Below are 20,692 nucleotides of genomic sequence, written 5' to 3' on the forward strand. Positions count from 1 at the left end.
TGTTTCCTAGCCTCAGTGCAGTGGGCAGCTGGGAGGAGGTGCTCTTATTCTCCATGGACTTTACAGTGTTCCAGAACTTTTTGGAGTTTGTGCTACAGGATGCAAATTTCTGTTTGAAAAAGCTAGCCTTTGCTTTCCTAACTGCATGTGTATATAGGTTACTAACTTCCTTGAAAAGTTGCATATCACAGGGGCTATTCGATGCTAATGCAGTACTCCACAGGATGTTTTTGCGCTGGTCAAGGGCAGCCAAGTTTGGAGTGAACCAAGGGCTATATCTGTTCTTAGTTTAACACATTTTTGAATGGGGCATGCTTATTTAAGATGGTGAGGAAATACTTTTAAAGAATAACCAGGCATCCTCTACTGACAGAATGAGGAAGGTGCACAAAGTATTTTTTTAACAATTATTTCTTTAACATATTTTTCTCTGAGCAATTTTATTTTTATAAAACAATATCATTTTCTATTTGTTTTTAGCATACATTATAGCTCAGTATTTGTATTATTTATTTTATGCAGTCTGTTTTACTCATCTTTATCAAGGGTTCCTATAATTTTGGAGGTGACTGTTTATAAGCAATTATAATAAATCAAGGAACTTCAAGGCGAACATTTCTAATTTCCTGTTTTCATACCGTGTTACTCTGACTTGCAAACCCATTGAGGCTCAGCTGAAATTGCCTTTGTCAGTTTGCATCTTCTGAGATGAGACAATCTGATGGAGACTCTATCCACACCCATTCAGAGTTTGACGTCTGTACTAAAACAAACAGTTCTGAACCAATCAGAAACCTTTTCAAAACAATTCCACATCAGATTCAGGTAGACTACACATACTGCAGTTGCCTTAATCTAAAAAGGAGACAGAAAAACATTTCTTAGATATACAGTATCTTCAACCACATTTAACAAAATAAAATCAACTTACACAGATACAAAATATTTTAATATTTTATTCAATTAAAATATCGCATGGCAAATAAAGTCTAAAAACAGAGAAGTTACAGTACAGTGATAAAAGCATGCCATTTCCCAGTAAAAAAAGTCATACAAATTATCTATACAAAGAAAATATTTACAATGATTTACATTTTAATTTGTCCTTATTTGACAGGATGCACACCTTACTAGAAACAATGTAACAGTCATGATGATGATTCTTGTACATTTTTTGGTTGATCCCTTTTAAAATTGAGATACAATTATAAAACTATATACACAAAATATACATTTCAATCTGACATGATTTCAATCTGACTCTCACAACTCGACCTTTGGTGGTTATTTTTTAAATAAAACCATGATAGCTTATGGCTATTTTAAAAAAAATTGTTTTTTATAATTTATAATCTGTTATGTATTTTAAGATCAGAGAAAGTACCTGGATAATGCATAATGTAATAATCCATGATGAGTTGTCCCTGCTTAAACCATGCAGGACTAGTCCACTCTTCTACAGTAGGAGGGGGGTTTCTCATCAGTATTATATAATCCAAAGAATAACAAGGTTGGAAAAAGACATGAAACTGTCAATAGGAAAATCAGTGTAAAACAATAAATACTTTATCGTTACTCTTTGGAGTTTTAGCTTAAAATAATATCCAGGCCAGCCCAATGAGAAAGTACTGTAATATTTACAGAATCTTAAAAAAATTTGCACAATACTGCTTAAAGCGAAATATAGTTGTCACAAAAAAACGGACATCAACCATCCCATCAATCTATCCTGGTCCTTTTGTGCTCTTTTGGCAAGACAGCACAAACAGATCTCGGACCAGGCAAGCATTAACTTATGCCTGTCATTAAACCAGGGTGGTTATGCTTTTATAAAACTCCCAGGTGTTGCTAGGAGGTCACGAGGTCAGGCATCCAGGGGTCATGTCCAGCAACCAGCGTCCTGCCCCCTAGATCTGAGACTCTCCCGTGTTCTGGGCGCTCTTGGATGTCTGGGCAAAGAGAGAGGGCAAAGACAGACAACAACGTCAATCAGTTGCTTTTTGATCAGACTCCGTCATCACAGTCCTTCATTATTAATCCGCAAGTGGCTCTGCTGTCTCTCTTTCACCCGCCAGACAAAATGCTTCACTTAACACCTTCCTCACCCACCTCATTATCTTTAGGGAGCTTCGGCCCTGGCCAGAATCACACGTTTGCTTATTTTATGGAAACCATAAAAAATGACAGTTCTTTTCCTCCTTTGTTGTGCTTTGAAAGGTTTTTAAAATTGCCTTTGAGCAATCTCACTTGAAGGAAATGACTAGACTGATCACACCTCTGCTCCGGCCTGAACATGATGTCCCAAACCATGGTCAGTAATGATTAACGATTAAAGTAATGGACTGATTAATTAAAGATGTCTCTGGATGGGGAAAGAAGTGAGAATTTTACAATGCGCTGTAAAACAAATGTTCCAAATTGGCCGTTAACCTGATAAGAGTGTGCCCTCAGAAATTGAAATACTCTGAAGTTTGGATGAATGCACATTTGACTTCTATCTAAATATTCTAATATGCTTATATCCTTTGTATAATACAGTAAATGTAATATTTTATGCAGAACTTTAACTTGCAGATCAGCCTTAATAATATTACAGATTCTGGGTTCTATCATGCACATTTTTGTCTAATTTCTAATCCCCCTATTATTATTATTATTATATATATTTTCTCAGCACTATCAATCCTCCCCTGATTGGAGAAAACTAACGGCCAACAATACTTATTCTACTGCTACTCACTGCTATCTTCGCTCACAAATACAGTACACTCTAATCTTAATTCCAACCCTCCGATGTCCACAGACTAACCCATCTTTCCTAGTACACGACCATTTTACTATTTCCTTTTGCAATACATCCTTCTATTTTACTGTGATGTCTTACGAGCGTCTTGAACCTCTCTATTTGTACCATTTCTATCAAGATTACCCTAAAGATAACTACTTTACCGAAGAGTGTAATGATATTTCCCATCGATTGATCGTGGTTTTTCAGATCTCCTAACAGTACTGTTTGTAGGTCCATCTGAACAGAGATATGACTTACAGTGCCTTGCGAAAGTATTCACCACCCTGGTATTGTTCCTATTTTGTTGCCTTACAACCTGGAATTAAAATGGATTTGTTGGGGGTTTGTATCATTTGATTTACACAACATGCCTACCACTTTGAAGAGGCAAAATATTTTTTATTGTGAAACAAACAAGAAATAAGACAAAAAAAAAACAGAAAACTTGAGTGTGCATAACTATTCACCCCCCCTCCCAAAGTCAATATTTTGTAGAGCCCCCTTTTGCAGCAATTACAGCTGCAAGTCTCTTGGGGGTATGTCTCTAAGCTTGGCACATCTAGCCACTGGGATTTGTGTCCATGCCTCAAGGCAAAACGGTTCCAGCTCCTTCAAGTAGGATGGGTTCCGCTGGTGTAGAGCAGTCTTTAAGTCATACCACAGAATCTCAATTGAATTGAGGTCTGGGCTTTGACTAGGCCATTCCAAGACATTTAAATGTTTCCCCTTAAACCACTTGAGTGTTGCTTTAGCAGTATGCTTATGGTCATTGTCCTGCTAAAAGGTGAACCTCCGTCCCAGTCTCAAATCTCTGGAAGACTGAAAGAGGTTTCCTTCAAGAATTTCCGTGTATTTAGCGCCAGCCATGATTCCTTCAATTCTGACCAGTTTCCCAGTTTCTGCCGATGAAAAACATCCCCACCGCATGATGCTGCCACCACCATGCTTCAATGTAGGGATGGTGTTCTCGGGGTGATGAGAGGTGTTGGGTTTGCACCAGACATAGCGTTTTCCTTGATGGCCAAAAAGCTCAATTTTAGTCTCATCTGACCAGAGTACCTTCTTCCATATGTTTGGGGAGTCTCCCACATGCCTTTTGGCGAACACCAAACATGTTGGCTTATTTTCTTGGCTTAAAGTGGTCCTATGGACAGACACTCCAATCTCTGCTGTGGAGCTTGGCAGGTTATCTTTGGTCTCTTTGTTGCCTCTCTGATTAATGCCCTCCTTGCCTGGTTTGTGAGTTTTGGTGAGCGGCCCTCTCTTGGCAGGTTTGTTGTGGTGGCATATTCTTTCAATTTTTTAATAATGGATTTAATGGTGCTCTGTGGGATGTTCAAAGTTTCTGATATTTTTTTATAACCCAACCCTGATCTGTACTTCTCCACAAATTTGTCCCTGACCTGTTTGGAAAGATCCTTGGTCTTCATGGTGCTGCTTGCTTGGTGGTGGTGTTGTTGTAGACTCGGGCCTTTTAGAACAGGTGTATATATATTGAGATCATGTGACAGATCATGTGACACTTAGATTGCACACAGGTGGACTTTATTTAACTAATTATGTGACTTCTGAAGGTAATAGGTTGCACCAGATCTTATTTAGGGGCTTCATAGCAAAGGGGGTGAATACATATACACGCACCACTTTTCCATTTTTTATTTTTGGACTATTTGTGTATGTCCATTACATGAAATCCAAATAAAAATCTATATAAATTGCAGGTTGTAATGCAACAAAATATGAAAAATGCCAAGGGGGATGAATACTTTTGCAAGGCACTGTAACAACCACTCCTGGACCTGACTACAAAACCGAGCCACTGAAGGACAGTACCAAAAGAGATCATCTGTTTATTGTGTTTCCTCATGACAGAGTCTGCACAGGGCTGACTGTTCATTGTGCCATATATTGAGGATTATGTTTGTGGCGAGAATTTTATATAGTAGTTTACATTGAAAAGATCGGATTGATGCATCCATTTTTTGTTTTGTATATCAGTTCATAAACCTGATTCAATGGTATTGGGACATCAAAAACCTGTTCCCAACTATCTTGAATTTTATAATGCATAGTTGTCAAACCTCTCAACCCTACATTGAAACTGGTACATTTTATGATTTATACCTGTCATTTTAAGCCATGCATGGTTTTTCATTGGAGGCCGACAAACCAATTAATTTGTTTCTGTTTTGAGTAATTGCCTCTTCCATTTTTGTGGCAGAGCTGCAATGAGTTGGTTATACTTATGCATTTATCTCCATACACGTTTGTTCATTTCTTTTGTGACATAATTTTACTGTCCTTATTTACATTGTCATTCATAAACATGATACCTTCCTTCTACATTTCTTCCCCTAAAAATTAGTACATTGGAGTTTAGACATTATTTGCTGTAATATTTGTTCTGCCTCTTCTGGAGTATGAAATTTGAATTTTGACCAGCTCTGTATGGCTTCATTTTAAAAGAAGAATAATTTAAACAGGGTTACGTTATCAATCCACTGGAAATGTTTTATTTTAATCAGTATAAAAGCAAAAAGCTCACTTTTGAAATTGGATGTGCCTTCCATCTGGAAAAGCAGTTTGGATTTAGATATAATTTTGGTATAGAGGCTTTAAGAGAGAGGTTTAATGCCTTAATATCCAAACTCATGTTCGTTTAATGGTATGCCATTAAAAATAAAAGTTTTTTTCTCGCATGACTTGAAAAAGGATTCTCCTGAAGTCGGTAGAGCCATTAGTAAATATATAAACTGAGATATCAATAGAGAATGAATCAGGGTAACTTTCCTGTAGATGGACAGGTGTTTCCCTCTCTATGATTTAAGGATCCTATCTATTTTGTTTTCTATCGAAGTTAATAGTTCCAAGGTCGTTAAACCTTTCTGGTATATGTACACCAAGCACATAAACTTCACCATCCACCCATTTAATCAGGAGGCTACATGGCAATTTAAAGTTGATATCTTTTAGAGACCCAATCCATAATATAATACACTTATCATAGGTGGGTTTCACCCAGAGAAACTGGAGAAATGATCCAGGTCCTCAATAAGGCCCTTGAAGGTTGAAGATTGAGGACTCAAGAAAAAACATGAATCATCGGCGTACATTGATACTTTTTTTTTCTCTAATCCATAAATGTTTTGCCCCTTAAAGCTGCAATATGTAACTTTTTGGCCGACTAAATTCACATAAAAAAGTGAGTTATAGATCTGTCATTCTCATTAAAAGCAAGTCTAAGAAGCGGTAGATCTCTATTGGAATGCCATCAAGGTCAGAGGTTTTTCCCGTCTGAAAGGAGTCAATTGCCAACCATAGATTGTCCTGTGTAATTAGGCCTTCAATATTTTTTGGGGTGTCTGAAATTGTTTAACATGATTTTTTGGGAGAAGGATATCACAAAACTCACTGACAAACGACCGTCCAACTTGACGAGCTTGTTTAAAACCTCTTGCTTCTAGGAGTTCCGCTAGCCTATGAAATAGCATGGCGCGAAATGCAAAACTTCAAAAATACCATAATTCAGATTTCTCAAACATACGTCTATTTTACACCATTTGAAAGATACACTTCTCCTTAATCCAACCACATTGTCCGATTTCAAAAAGGCTTTACGGTGAAAGCAAAACATTAGATTATGTTAGGATACCATCCCAGCAAAAAACAACAACACAGCCATTTTCCAAGCAAGGATAGCCATCCAAAAGCAGAAAACCAGCTAAATTTATGCACTGACCTTTGACGATCTTCATCAGATGACACTCCTAGGACATTATGTTAGACAATACATGCATTTTTTGTTCTATCAAGTTCATATTTATATCCAAAAAACCCATTTTACATTGGCGCGTGACGTTCAGAAAATGTATTCACCCCAGAGTTTCCGGTGAATGGGCACATCAATTTACAGAAATACTCATCATAAACGTTGACAAAATATGTAACAATTAATTAAAGAATTATAGGTAAACTACTCCTTTATGCAACCGCTTTGTCAGATTTCAAAATAACTTTACGGAGAAAGCATATTGTTCAATATTCTGAGTACTGAGCCCCACCATCAATGCAAGCTATACAGTTAGCCGTCCAGCCGCGGCTTCAACAAAACTCTGAAATATTTTCTTACCTTTGCTTATCTTTGGCTGAATGCACTTGGAAGGACTCCCACTTCCACCAGAAATGTTCATTTGTTCGATAAAGTCCATCATTTATGTCGAAATAAATCCATTTTGTTGGCGCGTCCAGATCACCATTCCAAAATGCATGAAGCGCATCTATCCACCGTCGACGAAAAGTTATAAAGTTCCCTCAGCGTTTGTAGAAACATGTCAAACCATGTTCACAATCAATCTTTAGGGTGTTTTTAACGTAGAATTTCGATAATTTTAAAGCCGGACAATAGCAAATTCATTACAGAAGAAGAAGAAAAATGGCTAACCCTTTGTGACCACGCGCGAGGTAAGTCAGTGACCCCAGCCAGAACACTTACTGTTCCGGGTGTTATTCAATCAAAATGCATAGTAGAAGCCTAAAACAAGGTTCTAATGACTGTTGACATCTAGTGGAAGCCTTAGGAAGTGCAAGTTGACCACACAGACACTGTAGTTTTGATAGAACATAATTTGAAATGACTACAACCCTCAGCGTTCCCACTTCCTGGTTGGATACCTCTCAGGTTTATGCCTGCCATATGAGTTCTGTTATACTCACAGACATCATTCAAACAGTTTTAGAAACTTCAGAGTGTTTTCTATCCAAATCTACTAATAAAATATTTGACTCTGGGCCCGAGTAGTAGGCTGTTTAAGCTGGGTAGGTTTTTCATCCGGCCGTGGAAATACTGCCCCTATACCTAAACAGGTTAAAATATTTTTATCCTTTGGTGAGATAAGGATTTATCCATCTTTGTAACTATTTTCTGTAGGTTATTTTTGGTTGTGTTTCTATATTGAAGGTTTAGGAAAAAACATCCAATTTGCTCTGTTTTTTAGATAAGTGAAACACGATTTTTTCATGAATAAGTTCCTCAAACTCCTTTTATATTGTGTATAGATTATTCAGTGCTTCTGCAGTACATTCATCAACACCATTGATATCTGTTAGATTTTCTATTTCTGTTGTAAGCCTTTTCTCTGTTGACCAATTTTTGGGGATGAAGATTCAATTGATTGGCCTCCCATATGATAAGTAGGTCCGCTGAACCTGTATTGTGCAGGAAAAAGTAGTATGTGCCTAGTTTTTGTTAAGAAATTTCTGTCAGTCAATAAACCCAGGTAAAATTGTAAATATCCCCGTCCTCATGGAAGGTAGGTCATAGTTATATGGAGGGATATAAGTTGATGATATAATCGCATTCGATCCTCAATCAATACATATTTCACTTTTGGCACCATAGAAAAGGATACCAGAAAAGAATCAATCCGACTAGCTTGATTAAGCCTCCTCCAAGTATATCTTATGAGATCCGGGTTTCTGAGCCAATGTCAGTCAATTCCAACGTGTCCATAATATTCATAATCTCTATGAGCACCAGGGGGTGATAGTTGGTAGTATGATTTCCTTTACGGTCTACTGACTTACTTAAAACTGTAATAGTGTTATTTGTATCTAATTAGATTATTATAAATATTGTCAAAGAAGTTTGGATCATCATTATTCGGTCCATATAACTGTATGAGCAATGTGTTTATCATCAAGTAGTATTATCAAAGCAATCCATCTTCATTGAGCATTTAAAAGTATTGCACCTCAAGATCTAGAATTTCTTAGTACATGACAGAAATAGATTTTACCATCCCATTCTTTTTCCAAGGGCAGTTCGTCAGAATATATTTAATGGCAGCATATAATTAACAGTAAATATGGTATAACAGTAAATATGGTATAACTTTTACTCGCAGAACTTTGCCTCGCAGAACTTTACCTAGTGTTCAGTGTCACTCAAACTTAAGTGTTGGAGGGCATAAGTACATCATATTGATAGCCTTTCTGCTCTTTTAGATATTGGCTACTCAATTAGTAAGAGTTAATACCTGTGATTTGCTGTTGCTTGACTGGTTGGAGGAAAACTCTGAGTACTTCGTCTTCTGTAGTGCACAGACGCTGTCCAGGATCTTGCCATACTCCTCTCTCACCTACAAGGTGCAAAAGAGAGCAGTATGAGCAAAGACGGTAGAGAAAGCTGGCAGAGCAAGGGTGCGGGGAAGGGAATAAATAGACCAGAACCAGCTGTTATTGGGCAGTTTCCAATTTAAAAAAATGGTTATTCTTCCTGTCTCTGTAAGTGGGTGTTCCTTCTCTAGTGTGACCATGTTTGAGCATGCGATAAAGCATGCTCATGAGAGACAGGGAACTCTTAGTTACATAGACAGAACCTTGACCATTTATTTCAACGGTAAACAGCTTTTATCCATCATCTTAATTATCCACCATATTTGTTATGAGTCCAACAAGCACATATTTGCCTACCCTTAACTGTAGGCCCTACAGTAAACTAAAGCCAATCAGTATTATTTAAACACTTAATATACATATAAGTAAAGGACTCCTATGGTAATAAAGGGAAACATCAAAACATTTATTTTCACCAGTGTTTATTTCCTTTGTAATACACAGATAAACAACATGGGTTGGTACAGGACTCACTGTACTACACATACACAAAGACATCTTTCATACGCATGGTTATAATGTTCGGAATATCAAACACATGCATGTTAAAGGAAGACACTACCAAGGAGATGAACTTTCGGTTCGTTTCAGGGATGGTAGTGTCCCTGCACATGTCTTCCAGTTGCACAATCATATCATAGTCATGGTCGCGGTTTACCCGGAACTCTGCACGTTCTTCTGGAAGCAGTTGGTCGTGAAACACCAGTACGTCTAGCGCTGGCATGATAGCCGTGATCCTCCGGTTGTAGGAGGGTATCATAGTCATGGACCATAGATCGTGGACCTTGTCACCAAGTGCAGTGCGCACCTTGACTGTCAATTTCACAACGGGAGGATCTATCCTGACTGACACAAAGACACAGGAGAGTAGTTTAGTTATGGAGAGAGTGATTATCCATTCCAGGCCTTGTTTCACTATATGTAATTGTACTCACCGAACTTTCCCTGTGGTTTGTTTTCTTGCAGGTCATCATATAAGTACAGATTTGTTTCACGTAACACCGTGAGGAATCTCTCCTCTTGTTCCTCGGTCTGGAGGCAGTGTTTGATGAGCTTATGCATCATCTTAACCTGATTACCCTTACTGCGAAAATAACTGACTAGATTCACATCATCACGTCGCTTGTCAGGACCCCATCCACGATAGGTGTGATGTATGGGGCCACAGTGTGATCGGTGTGATCGGATGGGGCCACAGTGTCTTCTGATCCCTCCTGTCTCAGCCTCCAGTATTTATGCTGCAGTAGTTTGTGTCGGGGGGGCTAGGGTCAGTCTGTTACATCTGGAGTATCTCTTGTCTTATCCGGTGTCCTGTGTGAATTCAATATGCTCTCTCTAATTCTATCTTTCTGTCTTTCTCTCGGAGGACCTGAGCCCTAGGACCATGCCTCAGGACTACCTGGCATGATGACTCCTTGCTGTCCCCAGTCCACCTGGCCGTGCTGCTGCTCCAGTTTCAACTGTTCTGCCTGCGGCTATGGAACCCTGACCTATTCACCGGACGTGCTTGTTGCACCCTCGACAACTACTATGATTATTATTATTTGACCATGCTGGTCATTTATGAACATTTTAACATCTTGACCATGTTCTGTTATAATATCCACCCGGCACAGCCAGAAGAGGACTGGCCACCCCTCATAGCCTGGTTCCTCTCTAGGTTTCTTCCTAGGTTTTTGCCTTTCTAGGGAGTTTTTCCTAGGGAGTTTTTCCTAGCCACTGTGCTTCTTTCACATGCATTGCTTGCTGTTTGGGGTTTTAGGCTGGATTTCTGTACAGCACTTTGAGATATCAGCTGATGTACGAAGGGCTATATAAATACATTTGATTTGATTTTGATTTGATGTAAGCATGCCTCTCAGCTATATCGTCCTTGTAACTCTTCAATAACTGGCAATTCATTATACAGAAAGAGGTTGTGTCTAGTGAATAGTGGAACACTGGTGCTGTGCATCTATATATGGTACAGTCTGAACTGTGTTTGGACACATTACCCATGGTTGGATGCATGTTCTCCCATAGAAGTAAGTACCTTAGGTTTGATATAGGATCAGTGCTTGGATGAATGCCATGGTTGGCTACATGCGCCCTCGTTAAATGTATGAGCCGTGGTTGGTTATATGACTTGTGCTCGGATACCTGAGCAGTGCCTGGATGAATGGCATGGTTGGAAGGTTGGCTACATGAGCCCTGGATACATGAATGAGTCTTGGTTGGATAAAGGATTCGGAGTTGGCTACATGCGCCCTCGTTAAATGTATGAGCCGTGGTTGGTTATATGACTTATGCTCGGATAACTGAGCAGTGCCTGGATGAATGGCATGGTTGGAAGGTTGGCTACATGAGCCCTGGATACATGAATGAGTCTTGGTTGGATACATGAGCCCTGCTTGCCTATAACAACAGCAATCTGGGCCCTGGTGTGGACTAGAACAATGTTTATCCATTGACCACATTCTGTACTTGCAATAAATTCACATACTGTATGTGTGATGTGTTTGGTATCCTTCAAGGTCATAGTCATTGAATGAACTGCATAATAAAATACAACAGAGACATATATGTGGACTGTGCAATTATCATTTGTAAAAGTCCGGGAATTATAGGCTGCCTATCATCCTAAGGGACTTTGTTTAATCTTATATATAATATTAGTAAAGAAACATAGTCTCTTACTTTGACGTGAACAAGGACTCCCCTCTTTTTAATAAATAACATCTTAATAAATAACGGAACAATAGCAACATGTGGTGTCACTTCAACTTGTTTATTTCGTTTGTAATACAAGGATTCACATCATGGGTTGTTACAGGGCCCAGTTGTACTATGCAAACAGAAAGACATCTTCCATAGACATAATGTTCGGAATGTCAAACACATGCATGTTAAATGAAGACACTACCAATGAGATGAATTTTCGGGACGGCTCAGGGATGGTAGTGTCCCTGCAGTTGTACAATCATAGCTTTGCAATTGCTACTGTTTACCCGGAATTCTGCATATTCTTCTGGAAGCAGTTGGTCATAAACGTACAGTACGTCTAGCACTGACATGATAGACGAGATCCTCTGGTTGTAGGAGGGTAGCATAGTCATCAACCATAGATCGTGGACCTTATCACTGAGTGCCGTGCGCACCTTGTCTGTCAATGTCACGATGGGAGGATCTTTCCTCACTGAAACAAATACACAGAATGTGATTTAGTGTAAGAGCAAGTGCCGATCCATTACAGCCCTTACGCTCACTGTACATGTGTTTATACCCACCGAAACTTCCCTGTGGCCCGTGGTTTTGCAGGTCATAGTATAAGCAGGGATGTGTTTCACGTAACACCTTGAGGAATCTCTCGGCTCCTTCCTCGGTCTTGAGGCAGTGTTCAATGCCTTTATGCATCATCATATTGTATTGTACTGTATTGCTCTTACTGTGAAAAGACCCGAGTAGATTCTCACCCTCGGGGTCTTTTGTCAGGACCTGATCGGAGATAATTCTGAAGCCCCGATGCCTCTCGGCTATGTCGTCCTTGTAACTGTTCAATAACTGGCAATTAATTTTACAGACCAGAGGTTGTGAATAATGGAACTGTGTTGAGTTGCATGTCTCTATATATATGGTAAAGTCTGAATCGTGGTATGATACATGACCCATGGTTGTATGAATGTTCTCCCGTAGAAGTACCCTTGGTTGGATACATGAGCCCTGTTTGGCCCATAGACATACCTTTGGTTGGATAAATGAGCCCTGTTTGGATGAATGGTCCTCGGTGGGATAGATGAGCCCTTGCTGCAAGTGTGTTTTAAGTAGAAAGTTGGAGTTCCCCGAACTCAACACTTTGGTCAAGTTTACCACCAGTACCATTGCAAGGTTCACAGTGGTAAACAACAGTTTTATGAAAAGACTCTACAAACAGAAACATGTCTTCTGAACCCATTTTATTGATGTGTAATTCTATGAAATGTTTGTTGATTTCAGCCCCACGGTTGCGCTTCTGATACCACAGACGCACAGAGTCTGTGTTGTTAAGTAGAAACCGTTTTGTCCCCGATCCATTCACCTTGGTCCAGTTTACCACAAGTTCCATCTGAGTCGAGACCTCTAAAGGTACGCCCTCAGCATCTTGGGTGAGCTCAATGATAGTGGATACAGACATGGTTGTCGTCCGGTCGATACTGAGCTGTGTACAAGGACAACCTCACCGTTTGAATTGGGATAACCCGTGTAATAATATTCCTCGATGGAGATGAATAAGTATTGGTTGGATGATACACGGTCAATCTGCATTGTTAAGGATGAGCTATGCTATCTAAATGGGGTTTGAACACACCAAGGTCAGAGTCGGTAGTATTTGCATGTTTATTTAATTTTGGAGAAACGTATTGCATTACCATAACAATTTAAACATACAAAACATTGATTGTACACTTGCCATATCCAAGGTTCATATGCATTTACTACATAATATACATTACATAAGCCTGTTACAAAGGTAGTCATTTAACAGCTGGGGTCAGTAACTTATACATTTAAACAACTGTGGCGGTTTCCAGTGTTGCATGTGGATGATACACAGTTGCTCTCATATTGGATTTCTGTCTCATACAAGAGCAACAGCAGCATACCACACAAGCAGTTGCACTGATAATCAACACCACTGCAACACAGATAATTATATACAACCAATAACTTTCCCAAAAAAGGAAACTTTTGTCTGGGTGGTCCTGGTGTAGATCTTGGCCTCTCACAAGGTCCTCCGTTTCGGCCTCGAGGTACCTAAATAGATTGGTGTAGTTGATCTCACCATCCTCCAAATGGGTCTCGATCTCCTCTTCTTCTTCTTCTTCACTCAGTGGCCGACCAGTCAATTCGACCAATGCCTTTAGTCCCCCATCAAAATCTCTTGTGTAAAAGGAGTTACCCAGTCGAATGATCTGATCCATGTTCTTCATGGAATCTGCAGGAACTCCGATAACCTTGGCTAGTTTGAGGATATTGTCTTTGTTGTTGATCACTGTAGCACCTATTGCCGATGCTACCCCTTTGGCTTTGTCAGAGGTGGCAAATCTCTTGATCTTTTCCAGGGACTGTTTCAATTTTTCAGTTTTTGAGGTCTTTGTATCAACTTGATAGGTGCCTCTAGCTATAGCCACTCTACCAGAACTAACCTTCTTGGTTCCAGCATAGACCTCACAGTTCTTTGAATCCTTGCATTCATCACATTGAGCAGTCAGGCATTGTTTCATGGTAGAATTGGTGTAACAGAGTACCTTCTTGACATCTCCTCCTGGACATTTGTAGGACACTTCACTTTCATCTGACCCGTAATTCTTCAGACTTAGTCCAGCCAAATTACCGGCATTGATGATTCTGTCACCATCATTCTTCTTCTTGAAGTTATCAAACAGTCTGGTTTCTTTACAGTTAGTCACACCGCAGGCAACACAGACAAGTTCCTTATAGTCTTTATATTTGGACATAATGTTTATGTCAGGAGCATCGACCCTTAGGGTTCAGCTACTAAGACACTGGACATTGTAGGTCTTGGTCAAGGCTAGGACCTTGTATGTAGCAACAAGAACTACTATTAAGATTATGTTCATGGTTGTCCCCATGGTTTGGTTTTGAAATTAGTAGGATCTCCTCTGTGAAGGTTAATGCTGAGGCAGTTGTTACAGCTTGCATATATATACCCTGTATCTGGAAATCCCCTTGCATGAGGCTTGGATAGAGGAATCCACCACGGTTGGACGTTTCCGCTTAGATGTGTTTAACATTGGATAGAGGAATCCACCATGGTTGGACTTTTCAGCTTAGATGTGTTTAACATTGGATAGAGGAATCCTCCACGGTTGGACGAATCCTCCATGGTTGGATCATTGTGAAACATTTACGTAGGCTTTAAGAGAGCTGTCTCTTCATTCAACCCATGTCGCAGTCATGTTGATATTACTGGTGCTGGGGTTGTTACCCTGAACAAAGGCTGTGGATTGCATAACAATTGTTGTAAGTGTCCACCTCGGTCCAGGTTGGGTGACAGCGGAACCTGTGAAGACCCCCAGTGTACACCTTGTATGAGTGACGAATATATGACATCGTATAACTGGGAAAAACTATGTAATCTACAACCATACTGTGATCCCAACCTAAACTTTGAGACACGAGATTATTATGACCTGACTAAAAGACACACCTGTAGGTGTAAAGAAGGTTTCCATTGTTCCAATTACGATTTTTGTATCTTATGCATTCCTCAATCCACATGTGAAGACGATTCTGTTGTGTTTTCCCTGGGTAACCACACTCACGATGTTGTGTGTGGCCCTAGACAGGACAGGCCATCTACTTTTAACCCGGTGTTATTACTTTGCGAGATTCCTGTCTTGGCTGTGGTAGTGGGCATGGTTGTGATCTACATAAAACAAGTCCCGACACAATGTCCATATGTACTTAACAGCAGTGACGGGTTCTTCATTCCTAACCATAAGGAAATGATAAAGACATCTGAACACATTAACCTCTCTAGGGTAGGTGGCACCAAATCGTCCCACCTACGCAACAGCCAGTCTAATCCCGTGGCGCGATATTCAAATACCTTAAAACCTGTTGGGGCTAGGGGGCAGCATTTGCACGTCTGGATAACAAAAATGTACCCGATTTAATCTGGTTACTAATCCTACCCAGTAACTAGAATATGCATATACTTATTATATATGGATAGAAAACACTCTAAAGTTTCTAAAACTGTTTGAATGGTGTCTGTGAGTATAACAGAACTCATTTGGCAGGCAAAACCCTGAGACATTTTCTGACAGGAAGTGGATACCTGATGTGTTGTATTGACTTTAAACCTATCCCATTGAAAAACACAGGGGCTTAGGAATATTTTGGCACTTCCTATTGCTTCCACTAGATGTCACCAGCCTTTACAAAGTGTTTTGAGTCTTCTGGAGGGAGATCTGACCGAACAAGAGCCATGGAACGATGATGTCCCATTAGACACCTGGCGCGCGAGTTCATGTTGGGTACCCTCGTTCCAATACGTTATAAAAGAGTATGCATTCGTCCACCTTGAATATTATTCATGTTCTGGTTAAAAAAGGCCCTAATGATTTATGCTATACAACGTTTGACATGTTTGAACGAACGGAAATATATTTTTTCCCCTCGTTCATGACGAGAAGTCCGGCTGGCTTACATCATGTGCTAACGAGACGGAGATTTTTGGACATAAATGATGAGCTTTTTCGAACAAAACTACATTCGTTATGGACCTGTGATACCTGGAAGTGACATCTGATGAAGAGAATCAAAGGTAATGGATTATTTACATAGTATTTTCGATTTTAGATCTCCCCAACATGACGTCTAGTCTGTATCGCAACGCGTATTTTTCTGGGCGCAGTGCTCAGATTATTGCAAAGTGTGATTTCCCAGTAAGGTTATTTTTAAATCTGGCAAGTTGATTGCGTTCAAGAGATGTAAATCTATAATTCTTTAAATGACAATATAATATTTTACCAATGTTTTCTAATTTTAATTATTTAATTTGTGACGCTGACTTGACTGCCGGTTATTGGAGGGAAACGATTTCCTCAACATCAATGCCATAGTAAAACGCTGTTTTTGGATATAAATATGAACTTGATAGAACTAAAAATGCATGCATTGTCTAACATAATGTCCTAGGAGTGTCATCTGATGGAGATTGTAAAAGGTTAGTGCATCATTTTAGCTGGTTTTATGGTTTTGGTGACCCTGTCTTTGAATTGACAAAACATTACACACAACTCTTGTAAATGTACTGTCCTAACATACTCTAAATTTATGCTTTCGCCGTAAAACCTTTTTGAAATCGTAAAACGTGGTTAGATTAAGGAGATGTTTATCTTTCAAATGGTGTAAAATAGTTGTATTTTTGAAAAATTTGAATTTTGACATTTATTTGGATTCAAATTTGCCGCTCTTGAAATGCACCTGCTGTTGATGGAGTGCACCACGGGTGGCACGCTAGCGTCCCACCTAGCCCCAAGAGGTTAAAAATGCTATTACTTCAATTTCTCAAACATATAACTATTTTACACCATTTTAAAGACAAGACTCTCCTTTATCTAACCACACTGTCCGATTTCAAAAAAGGCTTTACAACGAAAGCAAAACATTAGATTATGTCAGCAGAGTACCCAGCCAGAAATAATCAGACACCCATTTTTCAAGCTAGCATATAATGTCACATAAACCCAAACCACAGCTAAATGCAGCACTAACCGTTGATGATCTTCATCAGATGACAACCCTAGGACATTATGTTATACAATGCATGCATGTTTTGTTCAATCAAGTTCATATTTATATAAAAAAACAGCTTTTTACATTAGCATGTGACGTTCAGAACTAGCATACCCCCCCCGAAAACTTCCGGGGAATTTACTAACAATTTACTAAATTACTCACGATAAACGTTCACAAAAAGCATAACAATTATTTTAAGAATTATAGATACAGAACTCCTCTATGCACTCGATATGTCCGATTTTAAAATAGCTTTTTGGTGAAAGCACATTTTGCAATATTCTAAGTACATAGCCCAGCCATCACGGGCTAGCTATTTAGACACCCGGCAAGTTTAGCCTTCACCAAAATCAGATTTACTATTATAAAAGTTTGATTACCTTTTGTTGTCTTCGTCAGAATGCACTCCCAGGACTGCTACTTCAATAACAAATGTTGGTTTGGTCCAAAATAATCCATCGTTATATCCGAATAGCGGCGTTTTGTTCGTGCGTCCCAGACACTATCCGAAATGGTAAATCAGGGTCGCGCGCATGGCGCAATTCGTGACAAAAATGTTCTAAATATTCCATTACCGTACTTCGAAGCATGTCAACCGCTGTTTAAAATCAATTTTTATGAAAATTATCTCGTAAAAAAGCGATAATATTCCGACCGGGAATCTCCTTTTCGGCAAACAGAGGAAAAATCACAAAGACGGGGGCGGCCAGGGCACGCGCCTAAGCTTTCAGTCCCTTGATCGGCCACTTGAGAAAGGCGATAATGTGTTTCAGCCTGGGGCTGGGATGACGACATTCTGTTTTTTCCCGGGCTCTGAGCGCCCATGGAAGACGTAGGAAGTGTGACGTTAGAGCAGAGATCCTTTGTAAAAGATAGAGATGGCAAAGAAGTTCAAGAAATGGTCAGACAGGAATCTCTCAGGTTTTGACCTGCCATTTGAGTTCTGTTATACTCACAGACACCATTCAAACAGTTTTAGAAACTTTGGAGTGTTTTCTATCCAAAGCCAATCATTATATGTATATTCTAGTTACTGGGCAGGAGTAGTAACCAGATTAAATCGGGTACGTTTTTTATCCAGCCGTGAAAATACTGCCCCCTAGCCATAACAGGTTAACAGATTTGGATAGAAAACACTCTGAATTTTCTAAAACTGTTTGAATGGTGTCTGTAAGTATAACAAAACTCATATGTCAGGCAAAAACCTGAGAAAAATACAACCAGGAAATGAGAATTTTATTGCTGTACTATTTTCGATTCATTGCTAATAGATCACACAGTGACAAAGGATTCATTTCGCACTTCCTACGGCTTCCACTAGATGTCAACGAGCTTTATAAAGTTGTTTGAAGCGTCTATGATGAACAGAGACCGGATGACAAGGAAGAGAAGTTGACGTCCCTGGGATGTCGTCACTTCATTATTGCCCGCACCTGCGCATTCATGTGAGTTCATGTGAGGCGAGACATTTTTCAAAAACGTTTTTCAAGACACAGGAGAGGTCGGGTTGAAACATTACTGATGTTTCACGTTAAAAATGGCCCTAAAGATTGATGCTAAACAACGTTTGACATATTTGAACGAACGTAAATAGATTATTTTTTTAACTTTTTGTCGTGACTTCCCCCCCCGCCCTACTTTTGAGTAGCCTACCGAAGCGCTAACAACATGGAACAATTTGGAGTTATTTGGACATAAATTATGAACTTTGTCGAAAGAAACCACATTTGTTGTGGACCTGGGATTCCTGGAAGTGCCAATGGATGAAGATAATCAAAGGTAAGGGATTATTGACAATAGTATTATTGATATTAGATGGTTACAAGATGGTGCTAACCTGTATATCCTAGCCTATTGTTCTTAGCACAGCACCCCGTTTATTGCAAAGTGTGATTTCCCAGTAAACTTATTTTGAAATCTGGCAATGCAGTAGCATTTACGAAATGTTAAACTATAATTCTTTGAATGACAATATTATAATTTACCAATGTTTTCGAATAGTAATTTTGTAAATTGTAACGTTGATTCACCGGAAGCATTTGAGGGGAAAAAAATTCTGAATTTCACCGCTACTGTAAAATGCTGTTTTTGGATATAAATATGAACTTGATGGAACAGAAAATGCATGTATTGTATAACATAATGTCCTAGGAGTGTCATCTGAGGAAGATTGTCAAAGGTTAGTGCATAATTTTAGCTGGTTATCTGCTTTTGGTGACGCCTGTCTTTGAATTGACAAAACATTACACACAGCTATTTTCAATGTACTCTCCTAACATAACCTAACTTTATGCTTTCGCCGTAAAGCCTCTTTGAAATCGGACAATGTGGTTGGATTTAGGAGATGTTTATCTTTCAAATGGTGAAAAATAGTTGATTGTTTGAGAAATTGAAATTATTAGATTCTTGCAGTTTTGAATTTCCCGCCATGGTCTCTTGACAATAAATCCCAATAGCGAGATCAGATCCCCAACAGGTTAGAGGACGTCGCTGCTCAACAAGAGGTGCACCTCGATCTAGGTTACAACATCTCGGTGAACAAGGGCATCTGGGGAGGATTGCTGGCTACCAGAAGAGTGAATTGTGAGTCAGGCGGAGACCCTGTGGAGGAAGTGACACAGGCTATTAAGCACGATGAGGAGTTCAACTTATTCCAACTGGTTTCACCTTACACACCCCAGAGTATACTGTCAATGATGACACTGGTGGCAAACGGGGCTGATTATCATGAAGTGCCTGATGTGATGAGAACTAGCGCAGCTGCAGCTGTCAACGAGGACTTTGACCCTGTTACCATCAGCAACATCGTGGAGAACGACATTGTGAGATGGTTTCTTAGGACCGTGATCATGCATGCGATGAACATCATGGAAAGTGTGCAAGGATTCGTCGGAGGACAGGTGGTGCGGGCCTGCAATTGTTATAATTCCAGCCAAATCAAGACCGGTGACAGATTCATGGGCCAGCTGAACATGAACAGATAGCTTTTGTGAAAGACTCTATTGGAACCTAGATATGGACATTCCCTACTCTTGTTTGACTTTGTGTAGTAGACATTTGCACCCTATCTTGTATTATCATTGTGACCTTGTGCCTAGGCACTCATTTTTATAACATGTTGTGTTTTGTATTATAATAACCATTGATAAATAAAGTGACTTTAACCATGTACCTGTGTTACATACTTTCATTTGTTTCACAAAAGATACAAATCATACAGTTTAACCTCAGCATCTAAACTAACATCACACCGAATGGTTAGGGCGGGGGTCGGCAACCCGCGGCTCTAGTGCCGCATGTGGCTCTTTAGCGCCGCCCTAGTGGCTCCCTGGAGCTTTTTCAAAAATATGAAAATGGAAAAAGATGGTGTGAATATATTTTTTGTTTTAATATAATTTATTATCCAATGCTGTAAAAATGTGTATAATAAATATTTAATTTCAA

At 39.4% G+C, this 20,692-nt stretch overlaps 1 long non-coding RNA gene across 1 annotated transcript; it reads right to left on the reverse strand.

The window, feature by feature from the left end:
• Nucleotides 1-938: 938 nt before the first annotated feature.
• On the reverse strand, nucleotides 939-10,191 carry LOC123743414 (uncharacterized). Its single transcript, XR_006770184.1, has 2 exons — nucleotides 8,824-10,191; nucleotides 939-1,949 (listed from the first exon to the last, which is right to left on the reverse strand). It is a non-coding gene; the product is annotated as an uncharacterized lncRNA (long non-coding RNA).
• Between the last annotated feature and the right edge of the window lie 10,501 nt (nucleotides 10,192-20,692).

The sequence above is a fragment of the Salmo salar genome, chromosome ssa06 (genome assembly GCF_905237065.1).
Source record: "Salmo salar chromosome ssa06, Ssal_v3.1, whole genome shotgun sequence".
Lineage (NCBI taxonomy): Eukaryota > Metazoa > Chordata > Actinopteri > Salmoniformes > Salmonidae > Salmo > Salmo salar.